This window comes from Calypte anna, chromosome 3, assembly GCF_003957555.1.
Source record: "Calypte anna isolate BGI_N300 chromosome 3, bCalAnn1_v1.p, whole genome shotgun sequence".
In the NCBI taxonomy this organism is placed as follows: domain Eukaryota; kingdom Metazoa; phylum Chordata; class Aves; order Apodiformes; family Trochilidae; genus Calypte; species Calypte anna.
In genome coordinates this window covers 14,144,406-14,166,140 of record NC_044246.1, presented here as the reverse complement: position 1 = coordinate 14,166,140, position 21,735 = coordinate 14,144,406, and positions in this window count along the sequence as shown.

Genomic DNA, 21,735 nt, shown 5'->3' with positions numbered 1-21,735 from the left:
CATATCCCTCCCAGACAGCCCAGCTCTTGAGTGAGGAGTGTGCTTCTCCAGCAGCTCCAAGGTTACAGACCTTTATTTGTACAGCCGTTTCAAACATTAGAGCTCTCATCGTTGTTTTTTCTTCTTCTTCTTCCTTTTAATTCTTTTACATATGAATTAACTAACATTTCCAGAATGGAAAGCTGCTGCAGACTGAATAGCTCAAAATATTTCATCATGTTTTTGTCAATCTGGGATCTCTTCTTGCCCTACAAATGTATACTCTTGCTCACATACGGTTTTCCCTTTCTCTGTAGTCATCTCTCACTGCTACACACTCTGGATTTCTAGAAATTGCATCTTTACAGTGGAACACCACATTGCTGTGGCACTTTCTTGGTCAAACACGAGCTCTGACTACTCAGGTTATTGCAAAGCCTACTTCTCTTCCAAGTAGGTAGCTTCTGACACAATGCAAAATAGTAATTAGCTCACCATTTGACCTGGCCAGGCTGTTCACCAAGAGCTAACACAGTTCAAGAGACACACAGATCCATGCCCTTATGTCTCTGGTGATATATCATGGAAGAAGTCAGAGTCACCTGGTTTCAGATGCTTGGATCATCTGGGGGGGTGTACTACCTCCATCCAATCTACCAGAGGATTATTCCCATCACTTAGATCATTTTGATCTGTTTGATAAGTATTAGACTGCTGTGGGATAGAGTGAGCTCATTTTAGCACTGTGCCATGCAAAAAAGTATGTTTGAATTGCCCAGCAGCTGGAGGACCACTCCATTTTAAGCAAATCACCCTGTTCTTGTTTTGCATATGTGAGCCACCTCTCAAAAAACTCCTACAGTTTTGCAGTATTATATCTGAAAGTAAGACCTTCTATAAGTTATCTTATCTCAAGGCAGTAAGGGAAAGGACAGAGTGGGGGGGGAGGTGTGAGAAAACTGCCTCTGGAGGAATTAGAAACAGAAGAAGGGAACCTGTCTGAAGGAATGATGGAGGCAGGCAGTGTGGTGATGGGTGAGTTAGCTGACATTGTCCTGCCTTGCAGCTTGGCACACAGACCAGAGCCAGGCCTCAGCAGATTTCCTTTTTTTAATTCCTCACTCCCTCCAGGAGGGCCATTTGTTTCTTCCCTTCATCCTTGTGCTCCTTGCTAGGAGGGAATTGCAGGATAGGTTACTGTGAGAGAGATGACCAATTTAGCCCCATCTGGTCCATTCCTGGTTACCAGGGCATAGTTGATCCTCAGCATCCTTCCAGCCCTGTCACCAGGCACTGCAAGACAAATATGCCTGTGCCTTGTCTCCTCAGAGGGACTGAGGGACCACCATGACAGGAAGTCTTTTCCCTCTGCTCAGGTGTAATCCCATTACTCCTATTCCCTCAGTTTTGCCTCAGCCTCCTTGGCACCAGCTCGTTCAAAGCCTTCATCAGGAGACAAAGCCCCTTCTCAAAGCCTTTTCTAAGTTCTGCTCATGATGGGATTTGAGTGCCAGAGGTATTAATAAATTATTCTTCAGCACTTCCCCTGTTGAATCTGATGGGTTTATTATCTTCATACCTGATGAACTGAGAGACAGAAACAAAGCCAAACTCATTCAAAAGTATCATTAATTTGGGATGCTAGATTTGAAAAGATCTTAGACTCTGAATTTTCGGGGTTTACATGGGATTTTATGTGTTTGAAGCATGAGTCCATCTGGTGATAATGAACAGCACAGATCAGGCTCATTACTCAGAAAAGGAGGAAGGAGCTGCTCCCAGTGAACATCTTATCTTATGCAACCTTTCCCTGACAGCAAGGAGCTCAGTGACAGAACAAGAAAGAAAAGCCAGTCCCTCGGGGTGGGCAGCATGAGATCATCCTCCTCCTGCTTTTTGCATTTCCCTGATTTAGTCCTTCCCCCCGCTGGCCATGTGCAGCAGCCCAGGCAGCTCTCGGAGAGGGAGCTGCCTTCTGCCTTACCTCACCCACCCGCACTCCCAGAGGAGACTCCTCATGAGCACAGGGAGGTGGGAGATATCTTTTGGTGCTGTAGGATGCTTAAGGGTCTAAAAACTTCAAAATTATATAAAAGAACAACAGCTGAACCAAAACAAAAAATTTTAAAATCCACTTATAAATGTTGGAAGTGCTGACAAACTGGACTGCAGGAGTCACAGGAAGGCAGAGCAAGCTCAGCATACACAGGTGCCTCAGAGGCCAGAGTGGTCCATCTGGAATCGGTCTCTACAGAAAATAGAGAGGCTGAGGAGTGTTCAGAGATCTATGGCTTTCCACTGTGGCAGCTCTAGTTAGGCTGAGTGGTACTTTACAAACATCGATTCCCATCTCCAACACATAAGCTTGCACTTTCCAACCACCCATCTGTCAGAATTTTGAGTGTGGTCAGAGGAGTGGTTGTTTTTTACCTAATATTCTCCTCAGGGATGAATGACCCACTTTAGATGAAACATTAAAACAGCCCTAGGCATATTTCCAGCTTTGAAACCCCCAGCTTGCACAGTTAACATACAGATCAACTTTGGACAGGCACAGAGGAATCGGGGTCTTGAAACTAGTGGGTTTACTGTATTAAGGATTTAAGAAAAAGATGTCAGAGTCAGGCTAGTGGTCAAGCTATAGGATTTCTAGCTTCTCTTTATGTTTTGTCTGACCACAGATGTGCCATTGTGCTGCTGTTGGAAAGTTGTTGGAAAGCCCAGAGATGACACAAGACCTGTACTGCATCAAAAGGCTTCGCTGACAGAGCATGGAGATCCCCAGCTACTATTCCCTCACTCCCTCCTTCTCCCAAGGCCAAAGCAAGCTCCAGCTCTCCTGAGTTTCTGTTCCACACTATTTTTTATTTTTTTTCCCTTTGAAGAAGATTTCCACATTTAGGAGAGACCTTACCATACAGATTCCAATGCTCATACTTATCTTCAAATGTCATCCCTTACTCCTTATAATAACTCTCCAATCTGACTCAGGAAACAACTGGTGATTGTGGGCACAGAGACGAGATTGCAGGATTGGGTAGAAAAGAAGTCACAGAGACAGCTCTAGAGTGGCAAAAGACAAATGTTATAAGGGATAACATTGTTTATTTCCACCTTCCACAAGAAGCAAGTAAGTAGAAGCTTTGCCAGTAGAGTGGGATGGATGTGAGTGGGAACCCACTGGCTGCAGAGGTGGTATAGGCCCAAAAGGACATTCATCTGGGATCACCCCAGAGCCAAGTCACTTCTTCACCCAGAGGGTCCACACCAAGCTGTGATGGGACAGTTATGCATTTGTGCTGGGACTAACTAGACAAAGCCAGACCAATGGCTCAGGGCTAAACTAGTCTACTGTGTACCAGCCTCAGGGAGGAAAATCTGAGTCTTGTTACCTGCTTCATGGGTTGGGAGAAAGAAAGACATCTATTCCTGCAGACAGCCTGCTTTCTGCTCCAGGAATGACTTCCCTTAGTTTGGAGGTTCTCCATCCTCAACATTCTTCTTCCACTTTAATTTCTGCCAAGTCTCACTCCATTTGAGTTAACTTAAAAGTCACTCTTTAAATCCTTTTACAAAGGGTTTCATAATGTGTTCCAACAGGAGCCATTGAGGGGAAAAAAAAAATCTCTTTTTTTATTATCCCAGCTGGAGAATGCTCTGTTTCAGTGCTCTATAAAATGATTGTGTATGATGCACAGAGGGTCTTTGCTGCACATTAAAGCCCAGAGTGGGTGAAATGTCAGCTACAGTTCAGCCAAGATGGGATCCCTCAGGCTTTGAAATGTAGTCTGTGGCTCCCTTAACATCACCCTGTCCTTCTAATGGGTATAATAAGGACATGAGGGACACCAGATGATGAGAAGTTAACATCAGAGTCTGTGTTCATCCTTCCTCAGTCTGGAATGTTGTTGCTCCTAAAGCATTACAAACTGGCAGACAAGCCAGATACAGGGGACAGCTCTGTTAGAAGCAGCTTGAAAGCACATGAAGGGGACATGTATCATTGCCCCATGTCTGTGAGAGGCTAATTTCTTAGGAAATCTCGTAGATTTTTACAGATACCAGCTAGTTAAACCAAAATGTTGATGTTCAGGATCAACCTGCCTGCAACTCTCTTGTTCATAGACGTTACCTGCTCTTTTTCCCAAGCAGGATGGTTCCTGAAACACCACATAGAAAGCACAAAGCATATTGAAGGAAGATAACTTCTCTGAAACAGTCAAGAGGCAAGAAGAAAAGCCATGACTGATGAGAGCTGAGCTCCCGCCCTCAGCATTAGACAGTGGCCAAGTCAGAGCCCAGGAGCTCACTCTCTTGAGGATGGATGTGACATTGTCCTATCTGAAGCCTTGTACAATGCATTGCCTTGGACGTGTGCCTGGCTAATGGATGGAACCCAATGTCCTCTGATGACAGGAGACAGAATGAGGAATGAACCTCACATGGCTAATCCTCTACCTTTCAAGTGAACAAAAAGCTCTGTCAACAGCTCTCAAACAAAAGGAAAAAATAAAAGGATGGTTTATATTTAGCTGATACTGTGGAACATGCAGGCTGCATGCTAATTACCTGGGAAAAATAATGAGCTCTACTTGAAGCATACAGAAGACAAGAGGGTCTAAACCCAAAGATTTCATCCTAAGTGTTGAAACCGCAGAAAATTATTTCTGCCAGGCCATTTGTTTGTTTCCTTCTGTTTATGGGGAAAAGATCATAAGGGACTTCAATAGATAATGACAGTCTGGTAAATACCTGCTTTCCAGAGAACTGCTCCATTTATCACTCACTGTTCCTGTTCAGGATTGCTGTTGGACACCGCACTGTATGGAGAGCAGCAAGGCTATGAATTGGTGCTGCTTGCTGACTATGATCATATGGCATAGGGATACAGCTTCCTAACACCTTCATTTAGATCTGGGCTGTGTGTCACCTCTAGGAAGGAGGAAATCAAGGTTAGCATCTGGCATCAACCATAGCAGAAAAGTCACAGTCAGTGCTGCAGTACTGATGGGTATGATTTCCTGCGTTGTTTCCAGAGATTCCTGAGGCAGTAAGTAATGGGTAAGGATGATTTCTTGCTTTAATCTGGCTTTTACTACAGAAATAAAAGTGGTCCCTTCTGAAATGCTGTGGCACTGTGGCAAGGTGTCCAAGCATCTATCTCCTTAGGGAGCTCTGCACCTGAGCGGAATGCCCACTTCCCAGGAAAAGCAGAGCAGGGTTCCTGGTGGAGTCAGTGGAATCAGTAAAGAAAATAACTTTCTATTTCCTTGCCCAAAGGTCTTTCTATTCCCCTCAACTCAAATATTAATTCAAATGTGTCTTGTCTGGTCTGTTCAAGTCAAGGTAGGTCTGTGGTTCGGTCTGTCTGATGCTAGTTTGATGGGGTCTGTTTGAATCTGGTTTGGTTTGGCCCTAGCTTATCTTCTTCTGGTCTCATGGTGTTTGATTTAATTTGATTTGTTTCATCACCCTTCAATAATTCATTACCAAAGGTTTTTTGCCAGGTTGTCAGGCTACTCCAGCAAATCCCAATGAACACTAAATGAGAAAGAAGTTATTTTCTGAGCAGGCTCAAAACCAAAGGAAAACAACCAAAAACCCTTAGGATAAATTCAGATCATTGCAACCAGCCAAGCTAACAATGGGTTCAGCAGCAGCCTTGGAAAACTCAGAGCAGATCCGTTAGGAATGACAATAAGCTTCTGCTTTAATCAACAGATTGAACACAGTAGGGGGGCTTTTCCAATTTGCTTTAGGCCAATGGTTTCCAGAACATTTTCTCCAGGGCACAATGAAACCTAATCCCTCTGTTCCCTGCCTGGGATATCCCCTCAGGGTGCCAGCATGGAGCTGTCCATAGCTCAGGGGAAGAATCACCTAATCCCAGGGGCCAGGGCAAGGCCATATAGGACACCACCCCAGTCTGGATTGACCAGTCTGGACAAGAATCAGAATGCTGTGGGGAGACCACCGTGTATCTGCAGTCCACACACACTAAAGTCTCTCATCCCCCAGCCACACTTAGCAAGTTATCTCAGCTCTCCACTGCCTGGTGCTTTCCTCTACACCCCTCTGTCAACCACATGGAGGCAGGAAGGAGTCTCTCTTCTGGATGTCACTGAGGAAATAAATGATACAATACTAGTGATAATAAAAATAAACCCTCATTCCTCCTCCATCTGCCGAATAAATTATGCAGTGTGTGGGTGCTTGAATGGACCATCTTAAGGACTCAAGTAGCTCTAAAGTTTGCAGAGCTACTTTGCTCTGTGTCAGTGTGGGCTGCCTCATACACACAGGCTTAGGAGCTCCTTGGATGGCAGTGACCTTGCTGTCTGTGAGACAAGAGTCCCAGCTCAATTTGAGATGTTCTGGCACTTTGTACACCACACCAAGGCAAAGGGAATTGCTGTCTAATGAGATGCTGGTCCCAGCTGGGATGCTGCTCAAGGAGTGAGCGGGCAAAAGAAGCTTTGACAGTAAAAGGCAGTGAAACGAATAGGAAGAACAGCAAAGCAAAGTGACAGAGACCTGTTGCCTCCCCAAGTAATAAGGGGGCAAAGAATGGAAATATGGAAAGGAGGGCATAGGGATAACGCAATGAAGGTTATTGTAGATGGGATGCTGACTTAAACACATAGCACAGGTAAAACCAGGTAAGCAACTGGTGCACTCTAGAAATGTCCTGGAGTGCTGAAAAAAGAGATAGTGTGGAGTAGGAGAGGCTGCTGGAATCCCTGGTCCATGGACTAGAAAACAAGAGCCACCACAGGTGGAAAACCACAGCCCTGTTGCTGAGTACACAGATTATCTTGGATGTGCTTTTGTCGGGGCTGATCATTTGCCCAGGAACACAATCTCTGCCTGATGCTCAGAGGATCTCCACAGCAGACAGTAGTGAGTAAAAGAGGCCAGAAGAGAGTGGCCACAGAATGCACTGTGCAAGTGAACTGAATCCAGAGGCATCCTGTAAGGCTCCCATAGCAGAGCAGGGGCTGGGGGCAGAGGCAGTGCTCAGGACCTGGGGTGACTACCAGGGCAGAGTGTAACTGGTGGAGAGATCACACCATCTGCAAGAAGAACATAGGTTTGGCAGGGGCGATGGACTAGGTGATCTCTAGATGTCCCTTCCAGCCCCTAAGATTCTATGATTCTAATACTCTATGGTAGGTTTGAATGGAAAGTGTGTGTGAGGCAAGGGGAAAGATTCAGGTAGCTCCGAAGTTTGGAGGGTTGCAAACAAGAGCACTCACTGAGCACAGGCTCCACTCCCTGCTACCAGCTCTGTCTCTCACATTCTCAAAGGCTTCTGCCCCAGGGATTTTGGGTTGGTAGGGTTGAAGGGAGCATTTTACACAGCAGACTTTGTCTGAAACAGTGACTGACCTTGGGGAGATGCATCTGGCCCACAACTCACCCTGCAACCTTCCTTCTTCCCTCCACACCAGCCCTTCCAGTCCACACTTGCTGCCTGTCTCCTTTCCTGAAAAAATTATTTTCTTTAGCAAACACAATTTATGGGGATGATAAGGGAGACTGCAGAAGGCAAGGCTATTACTGTTCTCTCTGAGTAAAGTGGGCCTCATTACAAGCTCTTTCCATAGCTGGTCAATACTGCTTCCCTGGAGGCTGAGGGACATTTCATTATTCTTTACATTACCTTGTTCATCTCCTCCACATTTCAGGGGGGTATTTATTGAACACTTTGCATAAACAGCTTTGGAGAAGAACAGCACACAGAAAGCATGGACAGCAACTGTGCCGAACTAACAAGGATTATGCAAGTGAGGTCTCCTAGCATTATCCCCCCAGCCCACAGCCACCACCCTCAGCTGTGCATGGTACCACCATCCTTCCTTCATGCTTCTGGAGAAAGCACCTTCCCCCTCCCACTCTGCCCTGGCATTGCATATGAAGACAGACGTGGCAGTGAGGATGAGGGAGCAGGGCCGGTTTCTGGCTTCAGTCCCAAGCCACAGAAAAAGTCTTTTGTCTAAACTGCAGGCAACACACCACGGGCTCCAAGATGGGCTGATCGCACATTCATAAAGCAACTTTTGTTCAGATTACAATAAATGGTTAAACTGCTGCTCACCATGATTATTTTCTAATTATGTTTCAGTTTAGCTCAATTACTTTCCCACTGCTGCTCAGTGAATCTTCTTCATTTTTCCCTTTGAATGGCTGCTCCGTGTTTCCCCCAACCCCCACCCCGAGGCCAGCATTGCCAGCTGACCCTCTGATGGGGCAGTAGAGACCAGGTTCTAGGCAGCCCATGGGTCTTCAGCTAGGCACTTGCTCCTGGAGAGGTTATGTGAGACCAGGGGTCTCAGAGCAGCCCTTCCCCTTGCAAGGTAACAGCAGGGCTCAGTGGACATTCATCCCTTTTCCCTTTTGTTTCACAGTCTTCATCATCCTGTCTTTGCACAGGCCTGAGAGACTTAGGGATCTCACTTCGTTTTGGATGCAACCCTATTTAGGAGGTTAATTACAAAAACTGTAATTCTATGGCCCTCTTAATGTTAGATGGAACAAAGGTTAATTGATGTGATTACAGCTCATGAGCAAAATTGCAGCCCTTAGTGGGATGGATGATTTCAGGCACATGGGCTGCAATTATTTCTCCCTCTTGGTTTACTGGGGTTTTTCTAAACCCATAGGAGGGACCTAATGATACTTAATGGCATGGAGATAAAGTGGTTAATAGTTCCATAACTCTCTAAAGTTTAGTGTTTTTAAAGCTGAGCTGCCTGCCATAGGGTGTTTTTTGAGCAATGGAAACGAAAGTGCAACAAGAGTCATATCAGGTAAGCCCAGAGACCCATCTTGGTCAATAGTTTGTCTCCAACCAGCAGCAGAAGAGGGCAGGGCAAGCACACCTCAGCATTTCCCTGCAGTATTCTATCAGCCACCTATGGCTTCAAGGCACCCTGGGTCACATCTGACATCCCTGTGTTTAATACTTCATGAGGGGGTTCTCCTCCACAGAGCTGTCCAGTCACATTTGAGATGCTCCATGTGTCCCTGCCTGGGCATTTCACAGCTCAGCAGTGCCCTCACCATGGATCCACCTCCTCTGGTCACTTCTGAAACTTCTGCCTGTCAGTTCCTTCTGACCCCTCAATCCTGATGCTGGAACAGAGAAATTATTCCTTTTTCTCCTTCTCCATGGTACTCACATTTTCGAAGCTCCTCAACTGTCTCTTCCAAGCAGAGTGGACCTGGGTAACTTAATCATTTTTCACACTCAAGTCACTCCTCGCTTCCGGTCATCCTTGGTGCTGACCTGTTCTGAGCCTTTTTTAGCTCTGTTATATTAGCCACATTTGGGCTGGAGAAGCCAGAGCTCTACTCAGCACTTGGGCCATGTTCTCTGCTTCGCTTTGTTTTCCTTCCAATAGCAGGGCTAACAGGAGTTTCCTCCAGCTCTGAACCATCTCATTGAATTGCCATGCAACAAGCTCAAAGGGATCACATCAGGTTTTGCAGCAGATACATGACCCACTGTGATGTGAGGCATGGATGAAGAGCTTCAGGAGATGTAACAGAACCTCCTGGCACTCAGATACAAAAAGAAACTCCAGCACTCAGAACTTACAAATCAATTAGTATCTTCACAAACAGCTCATTCATTGCTGTCAGTTCTCCATCAGAGCTATAAAACAGCTTGAATTAGAGCAAAATATGCCTGACTAGTGCTGAGTTATGCCTTGATAAAATTCTTGCTACATACATAAGCACAGCTATAGGAAAACCTGTAGATTTTCCCTGGCCCTTTCCTCTCTGCACAGGGTACAAGCACAGCGACTCCAAGCCTCAAAGGAATTAATATATGAGAAGTAAGAAAAACTAAGAAACTGTACTTTCTCTCACAGTGGCACATTTCAGCATTACAATTGCAGTCACTGATCCCTCTATTATAAGAGAGACAAGTAGTCATTCTGGATATATAACTATTGAAATTCCATACAGTATTTCTGTGAGTGCTGGAAAGACCATTTCCTCCAGCCATGCACTAGGATTCATTCTCTCTGAATTTCAATGGTGACCATGCAGATGAACAAAATAATGCACATTTTTGATGGCACATTTGGCTAGAACTGCATTAAATTTACAAGAACAAATTCAATTAGTAGAAGTGTTCATTCCCCAGCATTTAACTTATTTACACTGAATAAACACATCAGAAAAACCCCTCTCTAGAGATTATGCACAAATGCTTGGCAATGGGAACGTACTTCTTGGTGCGTGTGACTGTGTGGAAGGAAATTAATTATTTTTTGCAAAATAATAATTACTTTGAATTTATATCAAATATTATATTCAAGGATGTCAAAGCAATCAACAGGGGAATCATAGAACCCATCAGTCATCACTGGACTCCATTTGGACATCGAGCTATTGGCTACAACCTTGTGAGAGTCACCATCCAGCTAATTCCTTATCCACTGAGTTGTCCATCCTCTGAAGACTGAATTGTGATATCATGATACACTCAAGACTGATACAATTCTGCCTTTTTTAATCTTGTGCACTTACTTATATGGACTTATACCTATAGGATCACAGTATTTTACTGGCTGCAGTACATAGGCCCTGAACACAGAATTCCAGCCATCCTTCAGGCAGGCTACCTCTGCCCAAGCAAAGGCACTCTGGTCACACACAGATGCCACAAAAAGACCAAGCAGAGCTGAGGGAACATACTGGCTCTTTGCTAGGGCAAAGCTTAGTGCAGAGACACTGATTGTATGGTGCTGGTGAAGGATTCAGGCTTCACTGTTACTGCAGGAAGAACAATAATGCCCAGAAGATCCTGCCAATCTGTCCCAATGGAAGTTGTCTTCAAATCCAGACATAATTTTAACTTCAAAGGGCTCTGGCACAGTGAGGTGGGGAGTCCAACCATCTTTTCTTGTATGTAACTTTTTTTACTCACTTCTAGCAGTGACCAAGAGGTGAGACAGCCTCACACCCAGTGCCTGCTATGTCAACAAGGCAATGTGTTTTTGTTGAGACATTGTGCTCATTCTCACTTGATTCCTAACAGACTGAAAGAGCCAGGATCTCACCAGTCTCTGCTGTCACCTTTAGATTTCTCTTAGGTCTCTTCTCACACTCACACATTTTCCTTCTCCTCACTCCTGGTGAGAGCTTCTTTCCTCCAGAGGAGCAGAAACCCCAGCAGATGCTCATGTTTCTCATCCTGGTACTGAAGGGGATGGAAGGTAAATGCAGCTGGGGCTCTGTGAGGTGCCGTCTTCATTAGGGAAGGAAAATGGAACTGCCTGAACTCATTTCACAAATGGCTGTCACAGCATGACTGACTGATGCATAGTGAGGGGGTCACTCTGATCTTGGCAGTGGAGAAAAGCTGCGTAATACAGACCATCTCTTCCCTCCCCGCTCTCCATCACCACAGCTTTTGTTTTCAGTATCCCAGGCCTCCCCTTTGGTTCCAACTAGTGGCTTCTTTGGCAAGATTCTTCAATAGGCTACTTGAAAGGCTCAACTCTGCTGCAGAAGCAACAAGAGGGAAGATGAGGAAGGCAGGTGGAGATCAGCAGCAAGACAGTAAGGAGAGATAGAGGGACAAGAAAGCAGGAGGAAGTGAGGGAGAGGCAGGAGGAGGGAAGAAAGGATCATGTTGTTAACAGCATAGTCCTGAGTCTACCTTCCTAAGCATGCCTCCTGACATGAGGGATTTTCACCATGAGCAGGGAGGGAAGCAGAGAAGGGGTGGCAGGTGAACAAGTTGCAGTCCCAGTGGCCAGGCAAAGGATACTTTCCAAAGAGATGCTGTTCTCATTCCTACAGACAAGATGCTCTGGTCTCCCAGACTAGGACTCCCTTCCCTTCTCTCCTTGTCATAAAGCTGGTCGTGTTTCTGCTCCTCCCAGCCCCCTAGCAAGAAGGGTGCCTAGGGGACCCCACTCTTTCAGGTGTCAGGAGTGTTGGGAGGGATTATGACCAAGGCAAAGCAAATCTCCATTCTTTTCTGTTCTCTGTCTGCAAGTTCATTTGTTCAATCAAGCCTTGGCCACAGCTCAACAGAGATGCCCAGGGTCACTTTATCTTGCCTGTTTGTTTGGGCAGCCATTCAGCAGCTAGTAGCAAAAACAATGGGATATTCTCTGTTGTGCATGTGGGCAAAATTAAATGTGATTTCAATTCACCACTGGATCTGCATCAAATGAACCCCCCAGGGGCATGAGCTATCAGGCAGTCAAGGAGGGGGCTCCCCTTCCAAGCACCATGAGAACTTTCCTTGTCACAGCAGCACAGCCAGCACAACCAGGAGTGCAGCCCCAATCCTTTAGATCTTTCACTGCTAGAAGACTGTCTGGGCTGCCTGCCACAGAAGACACTAGTGGCCTCCATCCCACTTCTCCTTCCACCTGTGAGGAGAGTGAGGGGCATGGGACACCCACCTCTGCCTGCGCAGGGATGCATCTCCAGTACACCCATGACCACCTACTCCCCAGCCTCCCAAGGGAACTTGGGTGCCCCCTGCAAAATTCACTGGACTCAGGATCCTCTCATGACTTCTGCTAAGGATTTGCTACAGAACTATGGAGGTCTCTTTGGTCAGCTCCAGGAGGGACTCTCGGAGTTGCCCAAGTGCAAGGTTTGCCTTGCAAAGAAGACAGTGGTGGCTTCCAGGAGTCTGAGGCTCCCTCCTCTTGCCTGACTGCCCTAGGAAATCCAGTCCCTGTCTGTCTCATCAGGAATGATGCCTTGCAATGCTGTGCCCGGACGTCTGCAGCAAAGGAGAGGGGCTAAATATGGATCTGCTTTGCAGACATGACTCACACACCCGCTCTTTGTATGTGCTCAGGACTTGCTTTCCTTAGCCCACTGTTTTCCACTGCTGCTGCCCTTCCTATCCTCCCAGCCTCCTGCCAGAGCTACCTTACATGACCATGAAGATAATGAAATCTGCTCCAGTTGTTCGAAACACTACTCATGCACAAATTTCCTGTTTGAAAGACTTCCACCAGGTGCCACAAATTGCAGCTCCTACCCTTTCCCAGACAGCCTTGGTCCAGCAGGTTATGGCTCCTTACATGACCCACCCCCATCTGCTCTGCTGGCCCCAGTTGAGGTACAGAACCCCAGGACTAACACAGTGCCAGGCTTCCCATGTGCAGGTGAAGAGTAAAGGCAAGAGACTCCCCCCTACAATTAGAACTAATCTCCCAATTTTGTAGCTGGAGCAACCTGGGGTCAAGCAACAGTCCAGACAGGCTGTAACTTAAGATATCTGCTTAGAATCATAGAATCATAGAATTGGCTGGGTTGGAAGGGACCTCAGAGATCATCGAGTCCAACCCTTGAACCACCGTTGCGGTTGCTAGACCATGGCACTGAGTGCCACATCCAGTCTTTTTTTAAATATCTCCAGGGACGGAGAATCCACCACTTCAGTGGGCAGCCCTTAACTCAGCTTCTTAACCCCATCCTTGTGGCAGCCCCACACCTGTGAGGTTGCTCTGTGGCTGGGTGCATCCTCTTCCTCCTCCAGCCTCCTGTGTTGGTGGTGGGGCCTGAGGACACCTCAGTTTCTGGGAATGATGGCAAAACCCCAAAGACTGACTACGTTGCCAGGCTTGGCAAGGAGAGGCATATGCTTTGCCAGCTCCATCAACTGAAATATCAGTCCCACCTCTTTGAGGTCCTGGAGAAGGAAGGGATCAGTGAAGGAACACCTCGCCAATGCCCTCTTCACCCATCTCTCCACCTCATAGCACAGTGCCATGCTGGCCATGAAGCTAAGAAAAAAGGTAAGGCCTTTTGGCCTTTTTTTTTTTTGTTTTTCAAGCACATGTCACATTTCCAGCTATTTGCACGTTTCTTAGGAAGGGGTTCAGAGATGTCGTAAGACAAAGCCCTCACAGGCCAACCTCCATGAGGGGTCCTAAACATGGGGGTTTGGGCTCCAGGAACCCTTCCCTTTTTCCCAGGGACATCTAAGTTTTGTCAGAGGGAGCAGCACCTCACAGAGGAAGAAAGGCAGCAAGTGAACTTGTTAGGGGAAAAAATCAAAGCATTGCATATGCTAATGGGAGGAGTAGGTGAGGGAAGGCAGCATCCCAGACAGGCAGGAGGGTGCCCTTCCTCCCGCTCCCTCAGGGGTTCATTACAGGATGGTATTTGCAAAGCGGCGCAGCCATCCCTGCCAGTGTCACTCCTCACCACCCCGCATATCGACAAATCCCTTCCCACGGGAGCCCAGTTAATTTGCTTCCCGTCTATTGATCCCTGTGGCAAGTCACCATTAGCAGCAGCTCCTCCTGCCTCCTCCTCCTCACTCCCCTTCCTCCCAGGCGAGGAGGGGAGTGGCAGGCTCATTACTGGAGAGAGGCATTTAGGAGAGACTGGAGATGAAAGCTGCCGAATTGCTCCCTGGGCCCACGCCCCATCAGAGAGAGACCCTTCTTATTTATAAGGCCAGCAGCATTCCCCTGATTAACGAAAGCTTTCAGGCTCCCTCTCCCCTACACTCAGCATATTGATTAGCCTTTGTTCCCTGCTTTATGATCCCGTTCATTAATGGGCTGGGAGCCTGTAAACGTGCATTGGATTTCCTTTTAAATCTGCCTGAACGAAGGAACCGCCGAGTGTTTACAAGGGGAGGAGTGACAGCCCTGCTGCCACCACCAGTAAACTTCATTGACAGCTGAGACTGAGGTCACCCCCCCCATCATGCCCCCATCCCAGTCCATCTCAGCTTCTCTTGGCCAGGGAAGGCTTTGCTGAGGGAGAAGACCACGGATGTTCCGGTGGCTCCTGCCCTTTGTGCCTTACTCAACACCAGGGTCCATCCTGGGCATACCAGGACTGAAGAAGGGGCTGTGACACACCACAGCTTTCTCCCCAGGTACGTGTTACAACTTTCTGCCTCTCCCTGGGTAGTCTTGCTCTTTTAACTCGGCCCATGGGTGTCAGCTCTCTGGTGAAAATTCCTCCATCTCTTGCTATGGCTTAGCAAGGTACCCAGAGCATCCTCACCCCTGCCCAATCCCCATCACTAAGAGGAAGGAGAGGGCACCATCTGCCACAGAGATCAATGGGGAGCACTCCTGGACAAGTTATTCATGGCAGGCAATTTTCTAAGCAGCTGAAGCAAGCAAGGCAGACATTAAACATGTCCTAGGGAGGACTCCTTCCAGTGCTCCCCTGGGCATTGCAGGAGAAGTCTTGGGGGTAATTCCAGAGTCCTGCCACAAGCCATGGCACATCAGACTCTTGCAGCTGATTCTTCTGCTGTCACTTATAAAAAAAAATACAGTTATCTGCCCACTCTGCGGGTCAGTCCAATTATTTTGAATGCTAACTGGATTCAATGTAATGGCAGATGGTTGGCATTTCCCCAGGAGGAAAAGAGGCTGAATTGTCTGATATATATTGCACATTCAGTCCTATTTGCTCAGCTGTAGATCTGCTTATCCTGGACTTTAGTAGGCCATCCATCCTCTGACTATCAGACATAGCCAGAAGACCATCTCTAACTCCTAAAACTTTGATAAAGATGACTCCGAGCACCACAGCCTAGGGTGCTTAAACCTTTCAGTTTCAGGCTTCACAACCTCCAGATTCCTCCCTCACCACAGTTTGATATATGAAATTGTAAGGCTTTGTCTCAATGTCACCAAAGTGGATATTTCAGGGTCATATTGATTGCAGATTTTCCAGTTTGGCAGTGCTGGAGTGTCTCTGACAGAGATCACAGCAGGCTCTGGTATGAAGGAACCTCCCCTCCCCAAAGATACATCTCTATTCTTTGAGCTCAGAGACATTCCTTCAGCAGAAAGCTATTAGAGCCGCTTGAGCTGGCTATTGCAGGGAAACATCATTGCTTGTACTAAGCTAATGTATTGCTTTTTCTTGCAATACCCCAAAGTATTACTTTTGCTTTCAGTTCACTGGGTCTTTCCAGGGAGCTACAAGCCTAAACTAATATTGCAGATGCAATTTCCAGGTACACTGTACCATTGCTGGCTTCTCTTTTTCAGAAAGCAGGAATGTAAATGTAATAGGCTTGGTGCAGAGTTGTTGGCACAATGCAGCAATAATAAATCCAGGACACTCCAGCCTTCACGTTGCCAGGAAAGTGGGAATCTAGTTTATTTAATCTAAAATGGGCAAGACCTGGGACTTCTAACACTTGGAGATATCTCTCGGGGCTCTTGTCTGTGAGACCAGAGAAGAATTTTTGGGGAGTGAGAGGCATGAGAAACACCATCCCTGACAGCCAGCAGAGCCCCACCTCTCAACCTGGAGTCTCCTCCAGTGCAGTAGGTCCCAGTTTGGATGAGTCCTGTTTGATCCAAGAATTCACTGGAGACCTGTTTCCCAGGTACCAGGAACCTTCATCCTCATACATCTTGTTCAGTGCTGAAGGACACAGCACATGGCAAACAGCAGACATCCCATCCAGAGGGACAGGAATATCTACAGTTGTGACACTCTTCCTCACCACTTGCCATATACGCAGCACACACTTGAGAGCAGAGCCATTTTATTCAGGTATTTCTTCCCAGATTGCAACCACATTCACTACTGTAGTAAGACACAGCTCCCAAGAAGGTTCACAAAGCAGAGCCAATTCTCTGCTGTTGTAAAAATCCTACTGCAAAATTAGTTGGAGATGTGGTGTTTTGTTTTGTTTTGTTTTGTTTTGTTTTGTTTTGTTTTGTTTTGTTTTGTTTTGTTTTTCTCACCAGAGCTGCATCCACCAGTTAATCCCATCGAAGAAGAAAGCTTTCACTATCCCCTGCACTATGGGTGCCCTGGCTCTGGAACAGAAAATCTGCCGAGAGAATCCAGAAGCAGGAAGTAGCCTCAGAAACAGGTATTTCCAGGCTGGTGGGAGATTCCCCTCTGGATCAGTACTGGCTTGTGCATCCCAGATCAGCTTCAGAGAGAGCCATATTTGGCACCACCAAGAAGTTCTAACAGAGATGGTTGACAACCATCCAGGATCTCATGGTGCTTTCTGGAAGAAGGGCTTCAGTGCTCTCATCAAGATATAAGTGAGTGTTGACCTCATGGAGTCCTGTGTATTGCCACAAAAAGGTGCAGTGTTTGCTGGGACCCCCCTCAAACACTGTCTGATTATTCATTTATGGGAAATGTGGCATGATTTGCATCATTACAGAAGCAAGCACAACCCAATGCAGAAGTCATGCTGTAGCTAAGGCAGAAGATTTACAAGAAGTTACTTAACAGATGTTAAAAGTCCCAGATCACCTGAAACTAGAAGAGAAAATCTGACTGGAAGAAGATTTGTTAATCAAAAATGAAGTCTTATGAAGGCTTTCTACTAAGTCAGCAATATCCAAGGGGACTTCATGAAGACTGATTCTCAATATATGGAACTGGAGACCTCATTTGGGTTTTTTCTCATTTTCTCATCTGGAAACATAACAGAGTAGAGATCCTCAGTGCCAATTAATATAAAACAGGGTCAGAAATTCACAGCCATCTGTAGAAGAACTAGAGAAAAGTCATCCAGAGACTTGTACCAGAAAGCCAGAGAATGGACTTGTTGCTCTCTCCAATGAAGTTTGCCTGTGCTTTGCTGTCATAAAAACAATTGCCACCTAAATTTTCCTTTTTAGTGCAAAAAACACAAGGAAAAAGGTATGTGTGGGCAAACAACCCACAGATAACCCAAAGCCCAAAGTGTACCAAGATGCTCTTTAGAGGGGTCCTGCCAGGAGGCCAATTGCATTTTTATGAAAGGTTTTACCTCCCGAGACTTAAAAACCTGCTGCTTTCCCTCAAGGTAACTCCTTTCCCAGAAGCTGCAGCAAGGTGTCTGGAATAAACTCCACCAAAGAAAGATTGTAATTTGTCAGTGCCTTCATTACTGCCTGTAACCTGTCCTGCTGCAGCATCCCAATCCATCCACCTGCATATCTAGTCACATCAAGGCAGCAAAAAGATTACACAAGTTCAGGGGACATTTGGAGCCGACTTTCTGAGAGAACAAGTTTGTTTATTACGTCCATTTATTTTTTCCTTACAAAGAAGAGGCACAGAGATACATCTTGCCACTGCCCTTACTACAGCACTCCCTGCCACCAAGCAGCAGTGTTTCACCTAAAGTCTGCAACTTTATTCTTTGTAAGAGTGCTTCAGAGTTATCACCAAAGGGAGAGCCAGAGGTCAAAAATAGATCAGGTTGGGGGAGAGAAGTAGCTCAGCCACTCTAAGACAGGGAAAGGGAAAGAGCAGAGAAATATCCTTTCTTCACCAGAAATTATCCATTCCCAGCAGTCCTGTTGAGGAAGACTCACAGCCAGCCCAGGTCTACGTCTGGCTGGCACTCTGTCCACACCATCACCTTCAGGTTTGAGACTCCAGGACTCCAGTTAAATCCTGCTGTAGTGTCTGGGGAGACAAACTATCCCTCCATGGTCAGCCTTGAGCCAAAATCAGGAGTTGCTAGTCCTGAAGCAAAGAGCACACAGCACAGATGCTGGCCTTGCATTGCCTTGGAAAGGTCACACAAACACTGACAGTCTCTCCTAGGACTGCTTCCCACCCAGCACATCCTGCCAGTGATGGAAACAACACAGGACACAGATCCAGCAACATCTAAGGCGATAAGAAATAACAAAGGGGTCGGTGAATTGTATAAGCTTAGAGCACAAGTTGGACTGGGGTAATGCAGAGGTAACCTGAGTGCTATAAAATGTCACAGATGGAGAGACAGCCACACAAAATGTAGTGGCAGTGTAAAAATCAAAGTCTGGCACTAACAGCTGTGATCTTTTTAAATCCATTGATTAAACTAGTGATGCTTTCCATCCCTAAACACCGCTAATCTGTTGCTCTGGGAATAAACTTGGAGCTGGGAAGGAATGAGTTGCCCTCTGAGGAACATTTTTTAAGGTTTTAGTGTTTTTATAATGCTGAAATAGGCTTTTGAACTCACATCAAGAAAACGGAAGGAAGGATCACAGAAAAGGTAGCACTCCTCTACTAGTCAGGGAATCAGAGTAGATGGAGGCGATCAGCACACCCCAACTTTAGTTATTACTCTGACTGTAAGGTTAGGGAACACTGACTGAGCCCTCGCTGCCTCTCCCAGCGAGCTGTTCCACATGGTAACAGGTAATTAGGAGAGACCGAAGTCATGTAACACACATACAGAGTTAGACAGGTAACATGGTGAGACAGACTTGAATTACTGGGGCAACTTCAAGGTGCCACCTTTTCTTGTATGTAGAGCTGCCATTTCTAGGTGGCAGCTGGGAGGATTTGTTATTTAACATGACAGTGGCAGTTCAACGCCACATTCAGCCTGCATACAAACCTCGTGGCACCTAGGGTTTTTTCTACAGACTGTATGTGAACTGAGGCTGGGCCAGAAGAGGACCAGAGTCAGCTGAATTGCTAATTTTACCCAGCCAGAGCAATGGTAACATCTGCAACAGCAGAGACATATTGAGAATGATAAGAAGGAGGGAGCCTGGAGTCAGCCAGGAGTGGAGCTGAGACCCTTTTCCCTAGAACTGAGTCCCTATCCAGACACATTTGAATCATCCATGTGGAAGTCAACATTTTCTCTCTCCTTCCTCTTGCTCTCACTGAGGCCTAGAATTGCCCCAGCTCGTTCCCTCCCCTCCCATCTGGGACAGTTTAGAGTGTTAATTAGTATGAATTAGCAGCAAAAATCTCATTCAAAGCCCAAGACCCACTGTGTTGAATTCCTATGAGGGACCTGATAAATCTTACGTTAATACCTTCCTTTTCTTCATCAAGCAATTACTTCTCACTTCATTTGTCTGCAAAGGCTGAGCCCACACCCTCAGCTCTGGTGCTGGCATATGAAGTTTGACTTTGTCAATTAATTATTGAACAGCTTATTTCATGCTGTTAGACTACTAAAAAAAAAAAAAAAAAAAAAAAAAAAAAAGTGAAAGCACCTTAATTATTAAATTTCAGCATGCTGGGCATTAAAGCTCTTAGAGGGAATGCTGACACCAGCCTTTTACCTAAAACTTCCTGCCATCACCACTGCAGCTGGGTCCCTGCCTGGTTGTTTTAACCATGGTGGAACTTCACCTTGCCATGAGGAGACTGTGATAAGCCCAGCTGTGATCCAAGGCCTGATGAAATCAAGGGAAAGATTTGTATCATCTACAGAGGGTCTTATGTCCTTCCCAGAGACTTATGTGTGCTTATGACGTGGGTGCTTTGGGGATCTACCCCCTTTCTGATAAGAAATACTAGGAGACAATCTAGAGCAATTGAGACTAAAGATTCTCCTCCAACAGGGTGATTAAGAGAGGCTCAGGGCAGAAGAAACACTGGATTTTATTTGCCTTTCCTCAAAAGCAGTTTGTCAAACTTGAATTAAGCCCAGAAATGTGGTGCCTAGGCTTCTCTTGTTGATCAAAGAGCTGAGTCCCAGCATTTTGCTACTAATTGTCCACAACCAAAGGGTAACTCCTTCTTCTCTGCCCAAGCTTCCAAAGGACAGGAATCCATCCCAAACAGCCTCCTGCTCCCATGCTCCCAAAGCAGAGACCCCAGGTCCTGGTATCTCTCCCTTGGGTACCTCTTCCAAGAGGTGAGCTCTTGAATGGTGACTCACTAAGCTTGCAAAGAACAAGGGTTTGAAGCAGATGCTTCACTTTGGCCTATCAGCTCTGCTTAGTGTCCCATGGGGAGCTGTGGGCAGAGTCCTGAGTCATTCTGCAACAGCACAGAACCAGCTGACCCATCTCTGCACACTCTCCAGCTGACTGCTGGAGTGACTGGTAGCTTCAAGTGACAGCCTGCCCCTGGAGCCCCAGCAATAGTATAGTATCCTACAACTTCTTTTCCTGCTTTCCTCCAGGGTCAGCAAGAGAGATCTCCTGTAGACAGGAGCAGCCTATGTGTCTCTGAATGAGCCTGCTCTCTGGTTTCAACATGTTTCCCTGGAGTACTCAGCAGTGGGAAGCATCTCAGAGCCTGGCACCACCCTGATCTTACACAGCCACCTCACTTTGGCAGCAGAGATGCCTGCACCACAACTTCAAACGCAGGGCAGCTGCTCGTGCCTCTCCTGCTGGCATTTACTCAGTCCCAGCCCAGCTGCTGGAGCTACTGCACTGCATCCATTTTTTATGGGGATCCAGACCTCACAAGCTGTTAGGAGGTCTGCCTGGCCCAGCTCAGCTCCAGCAAAGGCAGCACTGGAAGGGATTCATTCAGAGGAAGAGATTAACACCAGGAAAGGGATGTAGGGATACCTTCATCCTGGTCCCACTGCTCTTTCTCATGCCAGCACTGGTGGTAGAGCCAGAAGCTGAGCCCAGGGCCTCCTGTACAGCAGCACCCACAGCCCAGCCTCATCAGGGTGCCAAGACAGCTCCACCACTCAAGAGCAGAGGGTGAGAAAAGCACCAGGACTGTGTGTGGGAGGAAAAGGGTGAAAAGGAGCACAGGCAGCCTAAAGTTCAGAAAAGACTCCCTCCCTCTTCTACCCAGTGGATTAAATACTGTGGAGCTGTCTGCCCATTGATGGGCAAGGAGCATCTATCATAGGCAGCAGAGGCTGCTTTGGCCACAACAGATGAGTCTTGCAGAGTTTTTTCCTTCACTGATTTCCAGTTTGGAGTCATAAAAATGCTCCTCTGTTCCCCGAAGCTGACATTCATACCACAGCCCTGCAGATCAGAGAGAAGTGAGCAATTAAAGAGACAAAGTGCTGAAAAATACATAACAGAATCCCTGCAAATGGGTATGGGA